The 18,935-nt window shown below is 42.3% G+C and overlaps 1 protein-coding gene across 12 annotated transcripts in view; it reads left to right on the top strand.

Annotated features, from left to right (window-relative positions):
• TRERF1 (transcriptional regulating factor 1) overlaps positions 1–18,935 on the top strand; it is a 209,609-nt gene that overhangs the window by 82,121 nt on the left and 108,553 nt on the right. For 11 of the 12 annotated variants that reach the window (XM_061398184.1, XM_061398183.1, XM_061398188.1 and 8 more), the window contains one exon: positions 3,975–4,057. The exons of the other annotated variant lie outside the window; for it this stretch is intronic. The gene's annotated coding sequence lies outside the window, so the exon portion shown is untranslated. The remainder of the gene's footprint in view (positions 1–3,974; positions 4,058–18,935) is intronic. 12 annotated transcript variants of the gene reach the window in all.

The raw sequence follows: 18,935 nt of genomic DNA, 5'->3' as shown, positions 1-18,935 counted from the left end.
TTATACTTCTAGAAGTATATCATCTGCACTCCATCAGAATTGTTCTGTAGATCAAGTGACATCTACCCTTGTAGACTCTGTTAAGCAGTGGGCAATTCCAAGCATTCAACACATATATTAATTACCCTCAAGGGGTGTGCCATCTACTCGGAAACTCAGCAGACGGAACACTTGCCAAGAGAAGCTAAATGCAGTGAACTCACAAGAACACAGATTGCTCAGCAAGTTGGGACTCAAATAGGGTGCTCAGAGGGGTGGAGCTATGGGGATGAGGGAGGGAATGAATGTCCCAGCACTGGGACCTTGAGGGGTGCATGGGGTGGAGCAGAGCATGCATGTGGGAAACAAGAGTGAAGAAGGATCCTTCCGGTTACATAGGACAGCAATGGGTAAAAACAGTGCTGTGAGCTATTATAAATACTCTCCACATATTCAACAAGGAGAGAAAACAAGATCAGAAAAGAGAAGAAAACAGAAGATGTTAAAAAAGATTCCAGTGGAACTTTTAGAGCTGAAAGATACAGCATTGGAAACAAAAAAACATACTGGATGAGATTAAAGTAGATTAGACACCAACTTGAAGTCACGGCAATAGAAACTGTCCAAGAAGAAGCACAGAGATATTTAAAACAAAAGCATAGCATTGACTTGTGGGACAACATTAAGTGATCTAACATATCTGTAAGTGAAGTCTCAGTGGGAGAGGGAAGAATACTTGAACAAATAATGGAGAAAAATTTTCATAATTCTGTGAAGACTATAATTCAATGATTGGAAAACTGTGACTTGCAAGCCAACTATGGCCTGGAGCCTATTTTTGTATGTAAAGTCTTATTGGAACAGAAAAACCAAACAAGACAATGGTGTGGGAAGGTTCATCTGGATGTGTCCCCTGAACCAGGGGGGATGCTAGAAGGTCAGTTAGAAGACATTTATTATATTAAATTTTAGGAATGAAATGTTGAGGCCTTGGACCAGGGTGGAGATATGAATATAGACAAGAAGAAAGAGAGATGGAAGATTTCAGACCCCGACTGGGATTTGACTTGCTGCCTGTGAGACCTGGAGCACGTGACTTCGTTTCTTGAGGCTTAGTTTCATCAAGTGTAAGCAGATGTTCAGAACACTGCACGGGACTAGTGTGTGAGGGTTTTAACTTGGGTCGCACCCAGCACACAAATGTAAGAGGCAGGATTGGTGACTGACGGGGAGGAATCAGGGGAGCGGAGAATGAGGACCGGAAGGGTTGAATGTGGGGGCCTGGGAGAGTGAGGCAGCCCAGACAGAAAGGGGTGGCGCTGTGTGGGGTCCCAGCATTCTTCATTTGGAAAAGGCCCGTCTCCTAAACTCAGGCTGCCACGGGCTTGTCCCAGAAACCCACAGCCACATGGACTGTGCGTGTCTGAGCCCACGGCCTCTCAGCTGCGACCTCAGTGATGCTGGCCTGTGACCTGCTCTCTCTCCCGTCAGGGTGGGTACTGGGTGATGTGAGGGAGACCTGTGGGGGTGCTGGGTTTCAGGGCTGACCCTGAGAGACGTTCCCCACCGTCCCCACTCCCTCCAGTCCCCCTCCTGTCTGTCCTTGGTCACTCAGGAGACAACCTGCCTTCAGTGATTTCAGCCCCTCGCTCAGCAGCAAGCCCACCCAGGTTCTCTCCTCCCCCATCATGCCATGATCTCCAGCTGGGCTCATCCCATCTTGGTTTCCTTCCACTCAGAGGAGGACATGCCCCTCTTCCTCCTGGCCAGAGGGAACCTTCTTCCTGCACCCAGGGACTCACTCCTTCAGTTCCTGGGACCTCACCCCCTGCAGTCATGCTGCTGGAGTCTTTCCTCAAACCTTCACCCCCTCTTTGTCTTTTGCCTCTCTTCTTCCTTCCCGTTCTTTCCCAGACGGAAAGAACCTACCCTTGGGTTTTGGTCCTTTACTGAGGCAGCCCGCTCAGGCCGGCTTCTGCCCTTGGGAGGTGTGAGGGGTGCAAGGGAGGATGCGATGGGTTTGCTGCACAGGGCTCCTGCTTCCACATGAACTGCTCTCCCCATGTCACCTGTGGCCTCCATGTGACCACACCCAATACACACTTTGGTCCTTATCTTTCTGGAGCCTTTGCTACTTCTGACACTGTGGACAACTTCCTCCTTCTTGCAACTCTCTTTTCTCTTGCCTTCTTTCATTCTGCAGATAAACCTCTCAGGCACTATTTCTTGAGCATCACCTGTGTGCTGGGCTCTGGGGCATACCATACTACCAGGTCCCTGCTTTCAGGGAGTTTCTAATCTAGTGTGAGGGGAGATGGATAAAAATATAAATAAAAGTCAGGTGGTGATGAGCAAAACAAGGAAAGATACAGCCGGGAAGGGGATGGGTGCTGGGGTTGTTAGAAGGGTCTTACTGAGAAGGTGACATTATCATGGAAACCTGCAGGAAGTGAAGGATGCCTGGAGGAAGAGTACTCCAGGCAGGGGACAAGCACATGAAAGGCCTGGGGTGGGAGCCTGCTTGGGATGTTAGAGGAAGCCACTGTGTTTGGAGGAAACTGAAGCGCAGAGTAGAAGAGAGGGGTTCAGGGAAGAGGCTGGGCCAGGTCGTGTGCGTCTCGTGGGACATTTCAAAGACTTTGCCTTTTACTTTGAGAGAGATGAGACACTCTAGGAATGTTTTGGGCTTCCCAGCTGGTGCTAGTGGTAAAGAACCTGTTGGCTAATGCAGGAGACATAGAGACATGGGTTCGATCCCTGGGTTGGGAAGGTCCTCTGGAGGAGGGCATGACAACCCACTCCAGTATTCTTCCCTGGAGAATCGCAAGGACAGAGGAGGCTGGCAGACTACAGTCCATGGGGTCGCAAGGAGTCGGACACGACTGAAGTGACTCAGCACGCACACGGGAATGTTTTGAGCAGAAGAGTGATTTTTAAATGATCACTTAGGAGGCTGTGAGGAGCCTAGTGTATTAGTCTGCTAGTATTCCAATAACAGAGTACCACAAGCTGGGTGGCTTAAAGAGCAGGAATTTATAGTCTCATTGTTCTGAGGCCAAGAGTCCGAGAACAAGATGTCTGCAGGGCAACGCTGCCTCGCAGGCTCTAGGGAAGGACGCATTCCAGGCCTCTCTCCTAGCTTCTGCTAATTGCCTGGCTTGTGGCAGTGTGACTCCAGTCTTCACATGGTGCTGTCACTGTGTAGGTATCTGTGTCCAAGTTTCCCCTTTTTGTAAGGACACCAGTCACATTGGATTAGGGACCCACCCTGCTCAGTGTTGAAGAACAAAATGGCAGTCCACTCCAGTGTCCTTGCCTGGAGAATCTTATGGACAGAGGAGCCTGGTGGGCTGCAGTCCATGGGGTCACAAAGAGCCGGGCACGACTGAGCGACTAACACACTTACTGCTCAGTGTATGATGTACGACCTCAGCTTAACAGCTCATGACATTGCCTTCGACCCTATTCCAGATAAGGTCATGTCCTGAGGTTCTGGGCTTAGGACTTTCATGTAGGAATTGTGGGGAGACACAATTCAACCTATAACCCAATTCAACCCACAATATATGGATTATAACGGGCAAGGATGAAAGTATGGGGACCAGCTAGGAGGTTAGAGCAATATGCTAATAAGAGAAGCTTTTTGGACCAAAGTGATAGCAGTGGAGATGGTGAGAGTCTGCATGTATTTTGCAGATAAAGCTGACATCATTTGCTGATGGGTTGGACATAGGGTGTAAGGGAAAGAGGGGAGTCACAATGACTCCTGGGTTTTGGAACTGAGTGACTATTAGTTTAGAATTGAGTGTCTTTCTTTCTTAAATCCTCTCTACCCCCAGGAACCCTGCAAGGGCCTCTCACCAGGCAGGTCCTTCCATTGCTGGGTTCTTCAGGGCTCCATCCTTAGCTGCTTCTTCAGTCCCTCCTGGTTGATATGATCTGTCCCCATGGTGAAGCCAGATATCCTGAATGTGCTTTCTGGGTCACCCCTACAGGCCCTGGCTCTGGAGGATGCTGAAAGAGGAAGACACAGAAGCAGGACGACCCTGAGAGATTAAGCCTCTTAATCGTGAAACAGGTAGCTTCTCTGACATTCTGGGTGTTTGAATGCTCATTTCTTTGATCCTTGTGGTGTGGAAAATGCCCCACAGATTGGAGGTCAGCTGCACTGGGCCTGGACACCCACAGGCGTGTGTGCATTCCAGGCAGATTCTTTACCTTCTGCGCCACTAGGGAAGCCCCCTCAGGGGTGGATATCCAGGCGCAAATGGAAAATACCCGATCGACCAAGAGATGCGCTCTTAATATATTCTCACTTGGAATATATTAAAAGGGATGTTTCTACTTTAGAACCCAAATAGGGCTTTTCGTTGATTTGAGTGAGTGAAACTTTGCATTATTAGGTCAGCTACATGGAACCGATCATTGGCTGTGGGGGCTGGAAGGAGCCAGAAACCCTCCAGTCAAACTTTACCCGTTCTAGAGTTGAAAAGACACAGGGAGATAAAGTGACTTGCTCACGGCCACTCATTAGTTCATGAAAGTGTTTCTTCAAAGTCCGTTGTATTTTTTCAAGAAAAAAAAAACACAAAACCACTGGAAACAGGGCAAAGCAAAATATGAGCAAGTGCTAGGAAAAAGCTGTGGATGACTGCTTATTTCCCATTTCTCAGTTTGGATTCTTTGGGGTTGTGAATGTCATAAAACGGAACTCAAAGGGGCTCCCACAGCACAGGGAATTAAATTAAGTGACTTGTACCAGCAAAATGCAGAGATGGGATGGACTATAGGGTACATGTGTGATAGCAGCTCAACTTGTCATCAGCAGTCCAGTTTCTTCCCTTCTCTCAGCTGCTTTTCCATGGTGTCAGTGCATCCTAGGCCTTGCTTTTCTCCTGGAGGCAAAATGGCCACAGAAGTTTCTGAGCTTATTGTTGCATACCTCTCCAGCCAGAAGGAAAGAAGCATCCTTTCCAGTAACTCTTTGAAAGACTGAGAAACTATCTTTTCCAGAAGTCCCTCCCCAGAAAGCCAACCCTGGCATTTCATTGGCCTGAACTGAGTCATATGTTCCCCTGTTGATTGACAGGGATGGGAGCTATTTCCTAATTGGCTTATCCCTACACTGGGTGATGTGTCAGCTTTCCTCAGAGCACCTGGGTTGGGGAAAGCACAGGTCTGGATAATGTTGTGGGAGGAGGGAGATAGACATGCGGGGAGTGACAAATGATATGTATTATATTGTATAATCTATAGACTAGCTACCAATTGTTGAGGTAACAGTGAGAGGAAACCCACTCTTAGATAGTGGAAGTCTGAATTTTAGTGTTCAACATAGCATAGTTTCAGACAGAACCTTCTCAAACAGTTCCGTTGGAAGTCTTGCAACTGATCTGCTTTTCAGTATGTCTTAGAACATAGGACTTTCTAGGAGGTTAACTATGCCTTGTATAATGCTGTTTTATTTCTAATATGCATATTCAAGCTTTTTATAGCCAGAATAAACACTCTACTCGAATTCTGAGTTAGTGGAGATTAAATTACAGTAATGAAGTTGCTCTTCTATAACCTCATCTATAAGATGGGAATAAGAAAAGCACCTTCTTTATAGGTTTGTTATTAGCATTAACTGAGGTAATCCAAGCAAAGTGCCCAGTGGCCCAGTGGCTAGCCCAATAAATGTTATCTCTATTAGCTTCATATAACTCAAAATACTGTCATATTTACATGTTTATGTGCATGTTTAATCTGGGAAATTAACTCTTTACAACAAATATATGTCACTGATTAGCTCAGTTAGAAACAAGGTAAATGAAGATATTAAAATATTTAGTGTTTATGAATTTTTAAACTTTTTTTTTGAATTAATTTTGGGGGGAAAATTAAATAAAGAAAAATTTAAGTAGCCCACAGTTAAATTAAAGGTAGCTCAGTTGGTAAAGAATCCACCTGCAATGCAGGAGACCACAGTTCGATTCCTGGGTCGGGATGATCCGCCGCAGAAGGGATAGGCTACCCACTCAAGGATCTTTGGGCTTTCCTTGTGGCTCAGTTGGTAAAGAATCTGGCTGCATTGTGGGAGCCCTGGTTTCGATCCCTGGGTTGGGAAGATCCCCTGGAGAAGGGAAAGGCTACCCACTCCAGTATTTTGGCTTGGAGGATTCCATGGACTGTATAGTCCATGGGGTCACAAAGAGTTGGACACGACTGAGTGACCTTCACTTTCACTTTCATAATCCCTGGAAAACAGGGAATTTTAACTTTACATATTAATGTATTCTTGGTTGAAAAAAAAATCTTGTAAGTAGCTGAGAGCCTGTTACGACCAACTGATTTTCTTGCCGCCGTTCTCTGTCTGGAGTTCCTGGAGGGGCAGATGCCCCTCCTCAGCTTTGGCTTCCCACAGCTAAGCTTTCCTGGGTGGATGGGATAGACTTTAGGATCATCTGGATTGGGTGAGATGCTGGAGTAGAGAGAAGCTAGCCTTGGGCTTTTATTTCAGTGGAATTTTATCTGATAGAATGCTGTGGATTGTTCTCGAGAGCCTTGGGTGCCATCAGGCTGACCTCAGAATTCTAGGAGCTGAAGGGTCTTGGTTTGGGGTTCTCAGATCAGTGGTGGGAAGAGCACAAGTTGGCACAGCACCCTGAAATTGATTTCTGAAATGGGAGGTGATAACTGTGAGGATGCAGGATGGATAGGGCACAGTGAGGGGCTTATGGATGGAGGGAAAAGTTCCAGAGTGACCAGGAACTTACAGACCACAAATTTATAAACTGTAAAAATTTTCATTCTCCTCCCTGCTGAACACTGACTTAAATTTTCTGTAGGTTGTTTGTTGCCCCAAGACTGGCTGGTCACCATGGTGATAAAGTAGATGAGAACTGGTGATAACTGAACGACTGACCTTAAATTCCTTGGTTTGGAGGATGCTGTAGAGAAGTGATCCTCAAATGTACAATAGATCTCCTGGACCAAGAAACTACAAAAAAGAATTGAGGGGATTAGCTTAAGGCTACCAATTTTTTTTCTATTTTGCCAAGGAGGGACAATTTCATAAAAGAAAGGACCATCTTGTTGCTAAAATAGTAGGAAAGAGATAGTCTAAGGAGTGGAATCTTTACACTGAAAACATTCAGCTTTGGGAATGATTATTTCACTCCTTATTTTCCTGGCAACACCTGTGAAAACAGTGTTAAAGGTGGATGCTTCCTTGCAACTGTGCCTAACAGGTGTTGGGGATATATGGAGTTACTATGCAACTGTACGGAGAAAAATCATAGTTTTAGGAAGCTTCTCATGGAGCCTAGGCATTCACTGACATCATGTCTTTATTTGATTTAAAGGGACAGGAGAAATTCACTTAAACACAAGTTTTGATAAGCCCAACTCATTTTCTAAAAGAAGAGGAGCTGTTTACTCTCAAGTCATTAACTTAGAATTGTTAGTTTAATTTTCTACTGATAGGAAGATCTTGCAATAAATAAATAGTTCAAATGAAAAGGCATGTCAGTAGTTTTTTCCTTTTCCACCACTTATCACTGAAAATGGCAAATTTGTTCAGTTTCCTTTGGCTTTCAGTGGTGTGCTGTGTTTCTGTGTGTGCGTAGGCCCTGGCTCACACACACACACACACACACACACACACACACACACACACAGAGAAAACTTAGTTTGGTCTGAAAGACCTCAGAAAGGAAAGGGTACTTTTGAGAAAAGCAGTGTGTCCACCAGTCAGTTGCTAATAAGTGTTAGAACTTGTAGCAGCAATTACATCTTGGAGCTGTCAAAAGAGGGTGACTTTTTAAGATGCCTTTGAAGTCATTAAAAAATAAAAAACACCAAACATACACCCAACCGCCCCTAGCATCCAAAATAGCAACAAAATGTTTCTCATTCTGCTTTGCTTCACCCGCCTGCATGGCTTTGCCGCAAATACATTTGGCCTTCCAGCCCAGGATTAAGCTTCTGTGTGGGGCCATGACTGAGATGAGGGGAGCAAAAGATTGCTCGCTGTGTCTGTGTGAAACCCTGAATGGAATCGTGGAATCTTAGCGCCAAAGAGGGTTGTGAGGTTTCTGCCATCCTGCCAGGCTATCCTGACACTCATCACCTTGACTGACCAAAGGGCACCTAATCCTGACGTTTTGTGGATCTCTGATGTTTCATGGATCCTCTGTAGAATTTGTCTTCCTCAAGAAAAAGCAGGGCTGCCTGGGTGGCACTGGTGGTAAAAGTGCATGCTTGTGTGCTAAATCGCTTCAGTTGTGTCCCACTCTTTGCGACCCTATGGACTGTAGCCCACCAGGCTCCTCTGCCCATGGGTTCTCCAGGCAAGAATATTGAAGTAGATTGCCATGTCCTCCACCAGGGGATCTTCCCGACCAAGGGATCCAACTCACGTATCTTGGGGCTCCTGCATTGCAGGTGGATTCTTTACCGCTGAGCCACCTGGGAAGCCCAGTGGTAAAAGTACCCTCCTGCTAATGCAGGAGACTTAAAAGATGCTGGTTTGATACCTGGGTTGGGATCAAAAATCAGTTGGGATCAAAGCAGACCATCCTAAGCAGACACTCGCGTCTGCAGTGATTGCCCTCTTCACTGCCTCATTCCTGGAGTCCTGTTTGTATTGTCCTGTACACTCATATGGCACCGTCCTTGCATGGTCTAGTAGACGCTTGGTCTTAACTGGTTCAGACTCTGCGCCACTTGTTTCTCCTAAGGTGAATCTCCACAGCAGGCTATGCCATCTGCACAGCTACAGCTTGGTGTGCTTCTGGGCCGACATTCCCACAACCCTCTTGTCTTAGCCAGCTTGGGCTGCCGTAGTGCCAAAATATCATAGACTGGGTGGCTTAAATAATAGAAGTTTATTTCTTACAGTTTTGAAGGCTAGGAAGTCCAAGATCCAGGTGCTGGCAAGGTAGGTTTCATTCTGAGACCTCTTCTCTTGGCTTCTAGGTGGCCGCCATCTTGCGTGCTCACATGACCTCTTCTTTGTGGAGAGAGGAAGCTCTGTGTCTCTTCCTCTTCTTCCTTTGGTTTTTTTAAAAGAAATTTTTTTGTTTGATGTGGGCCATTTTTAAAAGTCTTTACTGAATATGTTACAATATTGCTTGTTTTAAGTTTTGCTTGTTTTGGCCACTAGGCATGTGGAATCTTCTGGTCCCTGACCAGGAGCCAAACCTGGACCCCCTGCATTGAAAGGAGAAGTCTTTACCACAGAACTACAAGGGAAGTCCCTCTTCTTCTAAGGACACATTTCCTGTCGTGGGGGCTCCACCCTTGTGGCTCATTTTAACTTAATTGACTCCTGAAGGCTCCGTCTCCTGATCCCATCAGATTGGGGATTAGGGCTTTAACATAAGAATGTGGGGGCATGGGGACAAACAGCCCATAGCAATGCTCCTGGAAGGTCCAGGAGCCCCACAGCAAGCAGAGGAAGCCTTAGAGTTACAAGCTTTCCTTGCTGTGGGAGAGGTGCAGTGTTCCCAACTGGAGCAGATGGTTCTGTGGACTAGAAAGTTGGACGACATTTACCGCAGAGCTGGAGGGAACCTGCAGGAGCCTGGTGATCTCCTTGTCTTTTCAGAGCTTCGATTTCTTAGTTTCATATGTCAGTGGTAAAGTTGTGGTTGCCAAACTTGGTCAGCCTCAATGAAATCTGGATGGTTTAGCACTCAGTATTCCCATGAAGTATTCTATAACTTGGTGGGCCTCTGAAAAGGAGGCTCTTGGAACCAAAGCCTGGGAAAATGGGTTATTTCTTAGCACTTAATCATTTTGGGCATTTCTTCCTGTTTCATGGGGGGAAGAAAAGGCCGTAAATTAAAACTGCTCCCTGTTTCATGAGAGATCAGTATCTTACAGTGTCATTTTAAATATATACAAACACAGTAACGTCCACATGGACAGAGATGTGCACACAGGAACACACACATACACATGCCAGGTGGAATTTTTTGTTGTTGTTTTTTAAATTTTTTTAATGGAAGGATAATTGCTTTACAGAATTTTGTGGTTTTCTGTCGTACATCAACAAGAATCAGCCCTAAGTACACCCATGTCCCCTCTTTCCCGAACCTCCCTCCCATCACCCTCCCCATCCCACCCTTCAGCCTATCCTTTGAAAATTCTTTTAAACTTTCAAAGAACCAATAATTTCTGTGTTGTATAAAATGTTCCAGGGTTTAGAAGAAAGATGGAAAACCTCCAGATCCTATTTTCAAGCAAACATGACCCTGATAACAGATCTGGCAAGTCCCCAAAGGGAGGCTCTATTACCAATCTTGCTTAGGAATGTGAAAATATGAGATAAAATTCTAGTGAGTAGATTTCAATTCTAGAGCATGTGAGTGTTCTACCATATCCAAGTCAGTTGTATTCCTGGAATGTAGGAATGGCTTCATATACATTATATTTTCATTTGATTCACGAAATGGTTTAAGTAAAAATATGTAATAATCTCATTAATATCAAAAGTACATTCAATCAATTCAACTTCTAATTTCAGCAAACCACTTAAAAAGGAGGAATGCACTATGTAAGATGACCATTCCTTAATCTGATAAGGAAAATTGAGTTCGTGGAGTCCATTGGCTTTATACTTTATTGGAGCCCCAGAAAGGTATCACTGGATATGAACTGAGATCAAAGCAAAAAGCCAATGCAGAAAGTTATAAAAATAGTAACTTTAGAGAATAAATACTGTAAAGAAAATAATAAAATAATCATTAACTACAGATTGCTTAGTTGTAAATTAATAGTTAAAGAGATTTGCTAAAATCCTTATTTCTAAATGGTGAGATTAAAATTAAGGATTTGGATACTTGTGGAACTGGTTCATGAGTCTAATGCCATTCCTTTCAAAAGTCTCATCAGGATTTTTAAAAATTTCACCAGATGGTTCTAAGTCTATTTGGAAAAATACATATATGAGAACCTCAAGGGGAATTATGAAAATGGTTTTGGAGGAAGGGAGTTAGATCTACTGGATATTAAAATATATAGCACTCTCAGATATTAAAATGCATTATGAAGCTTTTGTAATTAAAATATTTTGGTGCTAGAAGAAAAGGGGGGAGCAGATAAGTGAACTAGGATAGTTCAGAAATAGACTCTCACAGATATAATTTAATAAATTATAAAGAAGTCATCACAAATCAGTGGGAAAGGGAAAATTATTCAATAAATAATTTCGATGCCTAGTTAGCAATTTGGAAAAAATCATTTGACTTCATCCAAATGAATTACAGATGGATTAAACAATTAAGTGCAAAATGTAGATGCATAGGAAATCAATAGAATTGAATATTGCTTAGAAGCAAAAGAAGAACACTAAAAAGGGAAAAGAATTGTCCATCAAGCTACAGGATAGTCAAAGATTTCTTCATGTAAAAAACAAATGAGAAAACAATAGCCTGGGAAAAGTAACTAACAGAAATTATTCTTTCTTATGTGCTCAACAAATTAAAAAGGAAGACACTGAAACCTGGGTAGAGCCCTTGAAAACCTAAAGAGAACACTAAGCAAATATGTGGAAAATGTTCAGTTTTGCAACAAGAGATATGTAGATTAAAACAGCAGTCAAGTGCTATTTTAACAAATTAGCAAAACAACCCATTTTTTAATGATAACCCCAATTCTGATGTTATTACATTATTATGAAGCCATTTTACAATGTATTAAGGAGCTATATTATTCATTCATACATTTGATCCAGTAATACCACTTCTGTGGACTATCTTTCCACATCCCCCTCCAAAAGAAATAATACCAAATATTTAATATGCTGTTTAGACAGTGATGCTTCCCTGATGCATTATTTACAAAGCAAACACACACAGACATTCACACAATTAATGTCCAGCAGTTGGGTAACTATGAAATTAAATAGTTCTTCTCTCAGCATAATACTCTACTATAATGAATAATTATTTTCAGGATACGTAGCATTGTGACAAGATATTTACAATATAATTTTATGTGCAGAAATTGCAGTATAAACTGTGGCATAGTCTTACTGTGGAATGTAACTCTATCAGCTGTGCTGTTAAAATGAATGAACCATAGCTGCTATGACAACACAGAAGGATCTCAGGAATATAACGTTAAATAAAAAAGCAAGTTGCACAATAGCTGCGGTGTGATTCCAATTGCATAAGGTTTAGATGCATGCCAAACCAGTGATACAGTGTTTACACATCCACATGCATGTGGCAAGACCTGTGAGACCAAGTGAGTGTAAACAGAGATTCAGAATATTGATGGGGGCAAGGCTAGGATGAAGGAACAGCCCATAGAGTGAGCTAGGAGCATGGTAAAAATCTCTTCCTTATGCTGGTCTGTGGACACACCTGCATTTATTATTGCTATTTTTTATACCCTTCATATAAACTGCAGATATTTAAAATGCATTTAATGTTAACTAAAGGAATATTAAAACCAGTATTCACAGATTACACTTAGGTACAAAATGTGTATCCCTAATAATGATGGTGGGCTTCCCAGGCAGCTTAGTGGCAAAAAATCCACCTGCCAAGCAGGAGACTTGGGTTTGATCCCTGGGTCGGGAAGATCCCCTGGAGCAGGAAATGGCACCCCACTCCAGTATTCTTGCCTGGGAAATCCCATGGACAGAGGAGCCTGGCGGCCTACAGTCCATGGGGGGCAAAACAGTCGGTCACAACTTAGTGGCTGAACAACAGCAATAAGGACGGGACGGAGTGTGCAGGTAACGGTGATTGTCTCCTTCGTTCATCTTCTCTCATTTCCACATTTTCAGGTATGTGCTTACATTATTTTTAAAAAAGGAAAGGAAAATTGAAGACCAACGCAGTTGTAGGATGACGTAAGCTTCCTCCATTGGAGGGTGTGCCATTGCTCGGAGCGTGGTGGACTGTTTTATAGCTCTGAGGCAGAAGGGGAGATGGATTTCAACTGTAAAAGGAAAGTGTTTGAAAAATGGATCAGTCCATCAATAGTTACTGAGCATCTTTCCTGTAAGACAGCATTGGCTTCGCCTGCCTTCCAAAAAAATTTTGGACACTGAGTTTTGATGAATTGCTGAAATGGGTGAATTAGAAAGGCTGGTGTTTCTTTGAATTCCTTTAAAAAATTGTGTTTTAGCTTCATTGTTTTGTCTGGTTATAAAATAATGCGATTGATTTTAAATAGTCTTACAAAAAATATAATAGAACCTGAAGTAGATTAGACATTTAAACTATATCTCAGTTGAAATTAAATACAGGAAATAGAGAAGCCTGTTAAAAGACACCACAGGGATTTGATCAAGAAGTTCTTAGGCGCTAAGACCCATATTTTCTCAGTAAATAAAATGGCATGGAAAAGGATGGGGGGGCACTATGTAATAAATTTTACAAGAGTCAAAAGACATTAACCAGATACAAATGTTAACCTTGTTTGGATCTTGATTTAAATAAACCAACTGTAAAAAAGCATTTATGAGATAACTGGAGAAATTGGGACACTGACTGGATATTTGATATAAGAAATTATTAATTTTTAGGTGTGATATTGTCATGATGAGTATATTTTTTAAATACATGCTAAAGATTTTTGGCAAATGAAATATTGGATATTTACTTTAAAATAGTACAGTGGAGAGTTTGAGTATGTTAACTATGAAAGTCCTTATGTCTCAGGTATATTCATCCAGGATTTACCTTAAAATCATCCAGGGATAGGGGGCATCTAGAGATATGGATGAAATGTTGTCAGCTATGCATAATAATAGGAGCTGGGCCATGGGTAAGTATATTCTTGCTATTTTTGTGTATGTTTATTATTTTCTACAGTAAAACATAAAATAAGCATAAAAAAGTATAGAGAAGGAAGTGAAGGTTACCCATAATCCAACCCCTGGGAGAGAACTACATTTTGATAAAAATCTCACTGTACTTTCTCTGTATGCACTTATAACTTTCTATACATATACACTTTTAAACAATTAAGAAAGTATACTAACTGTGTTGTTTTGTACTCTGCTTTTTTATATTGTGGTCACTGTTGTGCACATTTAGATCTTCATCATAATTTAAAAATATGGCTATTTATCATTCCAGTATGTGAATACACACACATATGCCATGGTTTATATATCTAACAAGTACCTTACAGATGAATATCTAAGTTGTTTCATGGTTTTCACTATTCAAACAATTCTACATACTTGCTTATTTCTTTTGACAAATATGTAGAAGGTCAAAGACATTTTTAAAAGCTTTTCTTTCCTATCATGCCAAACTGTTTATTGAAAATATGATACCATTTTGAACTCCCTCCATTTTATCATAAGCTCAGCCACATTAGGTGCTATATTCACAATCTTGTAAATGTTTGCCAATCTGATAAAAGGATAAAGATTCTCTTATTCTAATTTGCATTTATTTATTAGTGAATTTTCATAAGGCATGTTAGTATTTTCTATTTTGTGACTGGGTGTTTATATCTTTTCCCCCAATGATTGTATTTATCCATCACTTATTGTTTCCTAAGTGCTCTTTACATATTAATAGTTACAAATATTTCATATATTATGTAAGTTGCAATATTTCCAGGTTTATTGTCATTTAACTTTGGGTCATTTTTGAACAATCATTTGTCTGGAATTGCTTTAGTAGATTTTTAAATGTTATGCATCTGGGTTTTGTTTTTTTTTTTGAGTCTTTGTAACTTTCTAAGTTTTAATTTTTGTTACCTTATTAAGTACCTTAATAGAGATCTCATTACATAGCATGCCCTCTAAAGTTTGCTTTTTTATTTAATAGCTTTGTTGGTTATCAAATAAGGCATGTGTGTGGTGGAAAGAATACACTTGAAAATTTACCTTATAATTTATCATACAGTGCATCAGATAAAATTTGGTAATTTACCTTTCAGTAACTTTTCTATATGTGTGTATTAGTTAGAGTAACACTTGCTGAAGACACAAAACCCCAATTATAACTTCACACAGTAGAGGATTACTCAGTCCAGCACAGATGCTCCTGATTGGTGCTCAGCCCTCCAATGAGCAGTTCCATCTTATGACTCTTGCATTTGCTAGGGCTTTGGGGTCTCTGCCTCTATTGAGTTAGCCAAAAAGTTCATCTGGGTTTCCTGAAACATCTTACATAGTTGGCAGATGAAAGAAAACTTACCACCTCAGCCTGGAAGTGAGCCACCTCTCCTCACTTCCGCCTCTATTCCATTAGTGGGAATAGTCACATGGGGCCATCTAGATACAAGGGATGCTGGGAAATGAAGTCCCTGGCTGGGCAGCTGTTTTCCAGTGAAAACCTTACAGTCTGGCAAGAGGAATATGAATATTTGTTGGACTTTTGGCTGAATCTGCCACCATTTATTGCATTTATAATGCATATAAATATATACTGTATAAGTAGGTGTGTTCAATCGTGTCTGACTCTGCCTGTAGCCCACCAGGCTTCTCTGTCCATGGAAAATTTTCTTGCTGGTGCAGGTTGCTCTTTCCTTCTCCAGGGGACCTTCCTAACCAAGGGATTGAACCTGCGTCTCTTACATGTCCTGCATTGTTAGGCAGCTTCTTTACCACTAGTGCCATTGGGAAGCCTGTATAGATATAAATATGTGTTACATTTATAATACATATAAAGTATATGATATATATTTTCTTTACAAAATGGTATTATCCTACTGAGTGTTGAATTTTAGCATCATTTTGTGGGCATTTCCCTGTGTCTTTAAATCTTTTTCAAAAGCATGAGTTTTAATGTCTACACGGTGTTCCTTGTATTTCATTTTACCATTTTTCTATTATAGTACAGTTAGGTTTTTCTAGATTTTTATTATTGTGATTAGTGCTGCTATAACTGTCCTTGTGCATAAATTTTTGGGCATTCCTCTGATCATTTCCTCGGGGAAAATTCTTGCTTAGTATTAAGGCTGGTGATATATTATACCAGATGGCCCTTCAGAAATTGGACTAATTTACACTGCCATCAGTGGTGTTTAAGGATTCTTATTTCAGAGCACCCTTGACTGTCCTGGGCATTATAGTTGTTTAAATTTTTGTCAATTTGTTGAAAATAGTTTTGCATTGTTGAATTTGAAAGCTTTGCTTAGTAATGGGTCTGAACATTTTTTCGTGTGGTCATTGATAATCTTTGTGTGTGTGTGTGTGTGTGTGAATTGCCTCTTTGCATCCTTTCTCATTTTTATTGTGCAGTGTTCCATCTTTTTTCAATCACTGATAAGAGATTTTCATGCAGTGTGCGTATTGACTTGTCATATGTTAGAAATGCATGTATGCATGCTAAGTTGCTTCTGTCGCGTCCGACTCTTTGCAACCCCATGGACTGTAGCCTGCCAGGCTCCTTTGTCCATGGGATTTCCAAGGTAAGAATACTAGAGTGGGTTGCCATTTCCTCCTCCGGGAATCTTCCCAACCCAGCAATCAAACTCGAGTCTCCTGCTTGGCAGGCAGATTCTTTACTGCTGAGCCACCTGAGAAGCCCATGTTACAAATATTTTTTATCTAACTTCTTGCCTTGATTTTCTTTTGTAACCTAATTTTTTTAGATTAAACTCTACAGTTGAAACTCTGATGTGTGATATCACACCCGCTGAATCTTCCCAGTTAGCAGTACTCCTGAGGTTAAACAAGCAAAGCAGATTCTTTTTTTTTATGATCCATCATATGGTTGGAATGCTTTTAATGTGAACTTTAGTTATCTGGGAGTGAGGGGGTTTCATCAAGAAAATAGACTTCCCCAGAAGAATTTGGGGTGCTGGTCTAAGTCACCCATGGAGATGGTAAGACCTCCTTCTTTATCTTCCCAGGACACTTAGGAGAGGCAGGAAGACAGGTGATACCTGACAACCCCATGGTTTTAGCTGAGTGAGTAGCAGCAGAGGCCCTCTGGCTATTTTTCATGTTAGATCTTATTTAGTAGCATGGCGGGCACCAAACCAGGGATCAGCGAGCTGAGTTGTAGTCCCAACTCTTCCACTCACTCACTGCGACCCCGTGCAAGTTTCTTGTCCGACCAACGCCTCAGTTTTCTCCTCTGCATAATGCTCGGGGTTGTTTCTTGAAGTATTTATCCATTCATTCATTTGGCTGCATCGAGTCTTAGTTGTGGCACACAGCATCTTCGTTGTGTCATGCAGGATCTTCATCGTGGAGCACAGACTCTCTGGTTGTGGCTCTTGGGCTTAGTTGCTCTGTGGCATGTGGGATCCTAGTTCCCCCATCAGGGATTGAACTTCTGTCCCCGGCATTTCGAGGCAGCTTCTTAACCACTAGACCACCAGGGAAGTCCCCAAGGGATTGTCTTTAAGTGGTGTTTTGGGCACACGAATTCCAGGGCTACGCTGCAGAGTTCCCCACGAGTCCTCTTCCACATTCACTCCCTACTCTGCCCTGTGTTAGGTGAGTGGGTGGGAAGCAGGGAGAAGATTACTCTTTTGGTCCCCTGAGTGACTTATGAAAGAAATCAATCCAGTATATATCTGTCCTAGATATAATGTGATCTAAATGTGATATTCACCAAATAAGATTAGATGAATCTAATGTGGTTTTCCTCTAAAACACAAATACCGTGCCACTTTTAATTGTAGTAGCCAAATTAAATTACTCATCCCAAATTAGATTTCCAGCAAACTTAATTTGAACATGAGCTCAGTACTGCAGGCCCTACATAATCTTTTAAGATATAAAATAAATCAGAGGGATACCCGTATTGTTCCTCTGGGCTCTCCAGTGGTTACCATAAAAGAGAATAAGAAAATGTCTGGAGGAAACCTGCAAATACAGAACTGAGACAAAAACTCTGATTCTCCAGCTTATCATGGAGGGTTTTGCCCCCGCCATCTCTTCTATCACAAGGACCCTCCCTGGTCTTGAAGGACAGGAAGCAGATAAAGGCAGGCCCAAGCAGTCACTGAAGACTTACTGCTTACGATTGCCTTTTTTTGTTTGTTTCCTTGAGGTCCACCCCTCAGGAGGACCGTAGGTAGGAAGTGAATCCCTGTGTAGTTTGTGGATTTGCTGAGGGACTAGAGAGGTTTATAGCATTGATGAGCCACGTTTTCCCTCCTTTTATGTCAGTTAGGTGACAGATGAACTAAAAACCAACCCAAACTGGCTTAAGGAAAAATAGGAAATGGGTTGGCGTATGTGATGGAGAAGTCCAGGAGTAGATCCTGGCATCAGGTGAGGCTTTCCCGAGCTTCCTGTGAGGTGTCTGAAACCTGTTTCTCTCCTTGATTGTGAGCTCCTTTCTCAGGCACAATCTCCCCTTCTGCCCCCAAGGTGGCCGCCCAGGCTTCTCTTTCTCTGTTCTCAGTCAGTGGGAGAAGATGATGATGACTTTCCTGTTGGGCTGGCCAACGGCTTGTAACTGAGTCTGGTTTCCTCTGGTCGGCTCAACTTGTATCCTCTGCTCTTCTGAACCAGAACTGTATGGATGGGATGGGATGAACTGACCACCTGGGGGACTCAGGGGAGTGCTGAGAAAGTGGGGTAAGCTTTCAGTGATTGCTGGGCCTGCCTTCATCTGCTTCCTGTCCTTCAAGAGCAGGGAGGGTCATAGTGATGGAAGAGATGGCAGGAGGGAAAACCCTCCATGATAAGCTGAAGAATCAGAGTTTTTGTCTCAGTTCTATTTTTGCAGGTTTCCTCCAGATGTTTTCTTATTCTCTTTTATGGTAGCCACTGAAGAAAGGGAAGCTGGGGGGCACCTCTAAGCCCCATGACACCTCAACAGAGCCTTCTGCTTGCCCAGTACTCAGGCTTAGATTTTCTCACTTCAGGAAATGAGCCTGAGAAGTAGGTAGGACATGTGCATAGATGAGGAAGGGAAGTTCACCCAGGATCAACTCGCCCAAGGCCTTTTCAGGCTCGGTGTCTTGTGTCTTCCGCTTGTTTTCACTGTATCCTGCCTTCTTCCTACCAGACCTGCCCAGGGGCTCCT

Source organism: Bos javanicus, chromosome 23, assembly GCF_032452875.1.
Source record: "Bos javanicus breed banteng chromosome 23, ARS-OSU_banteng_1.0, whole genome shotgun sequence".
Classification (NCBI taxonomy): domain Eukaryota; kingdom Metazoa; phylum Chordata; class Mammalia; order Artiodactyla; family Bovidae; genus Bos; species Bos javanicus.
The sequence above is the reverse complement of the archived record's forward strand: the minus strand, read 5'-3'. Positions and strand labels throughout refer to the sequence as shown.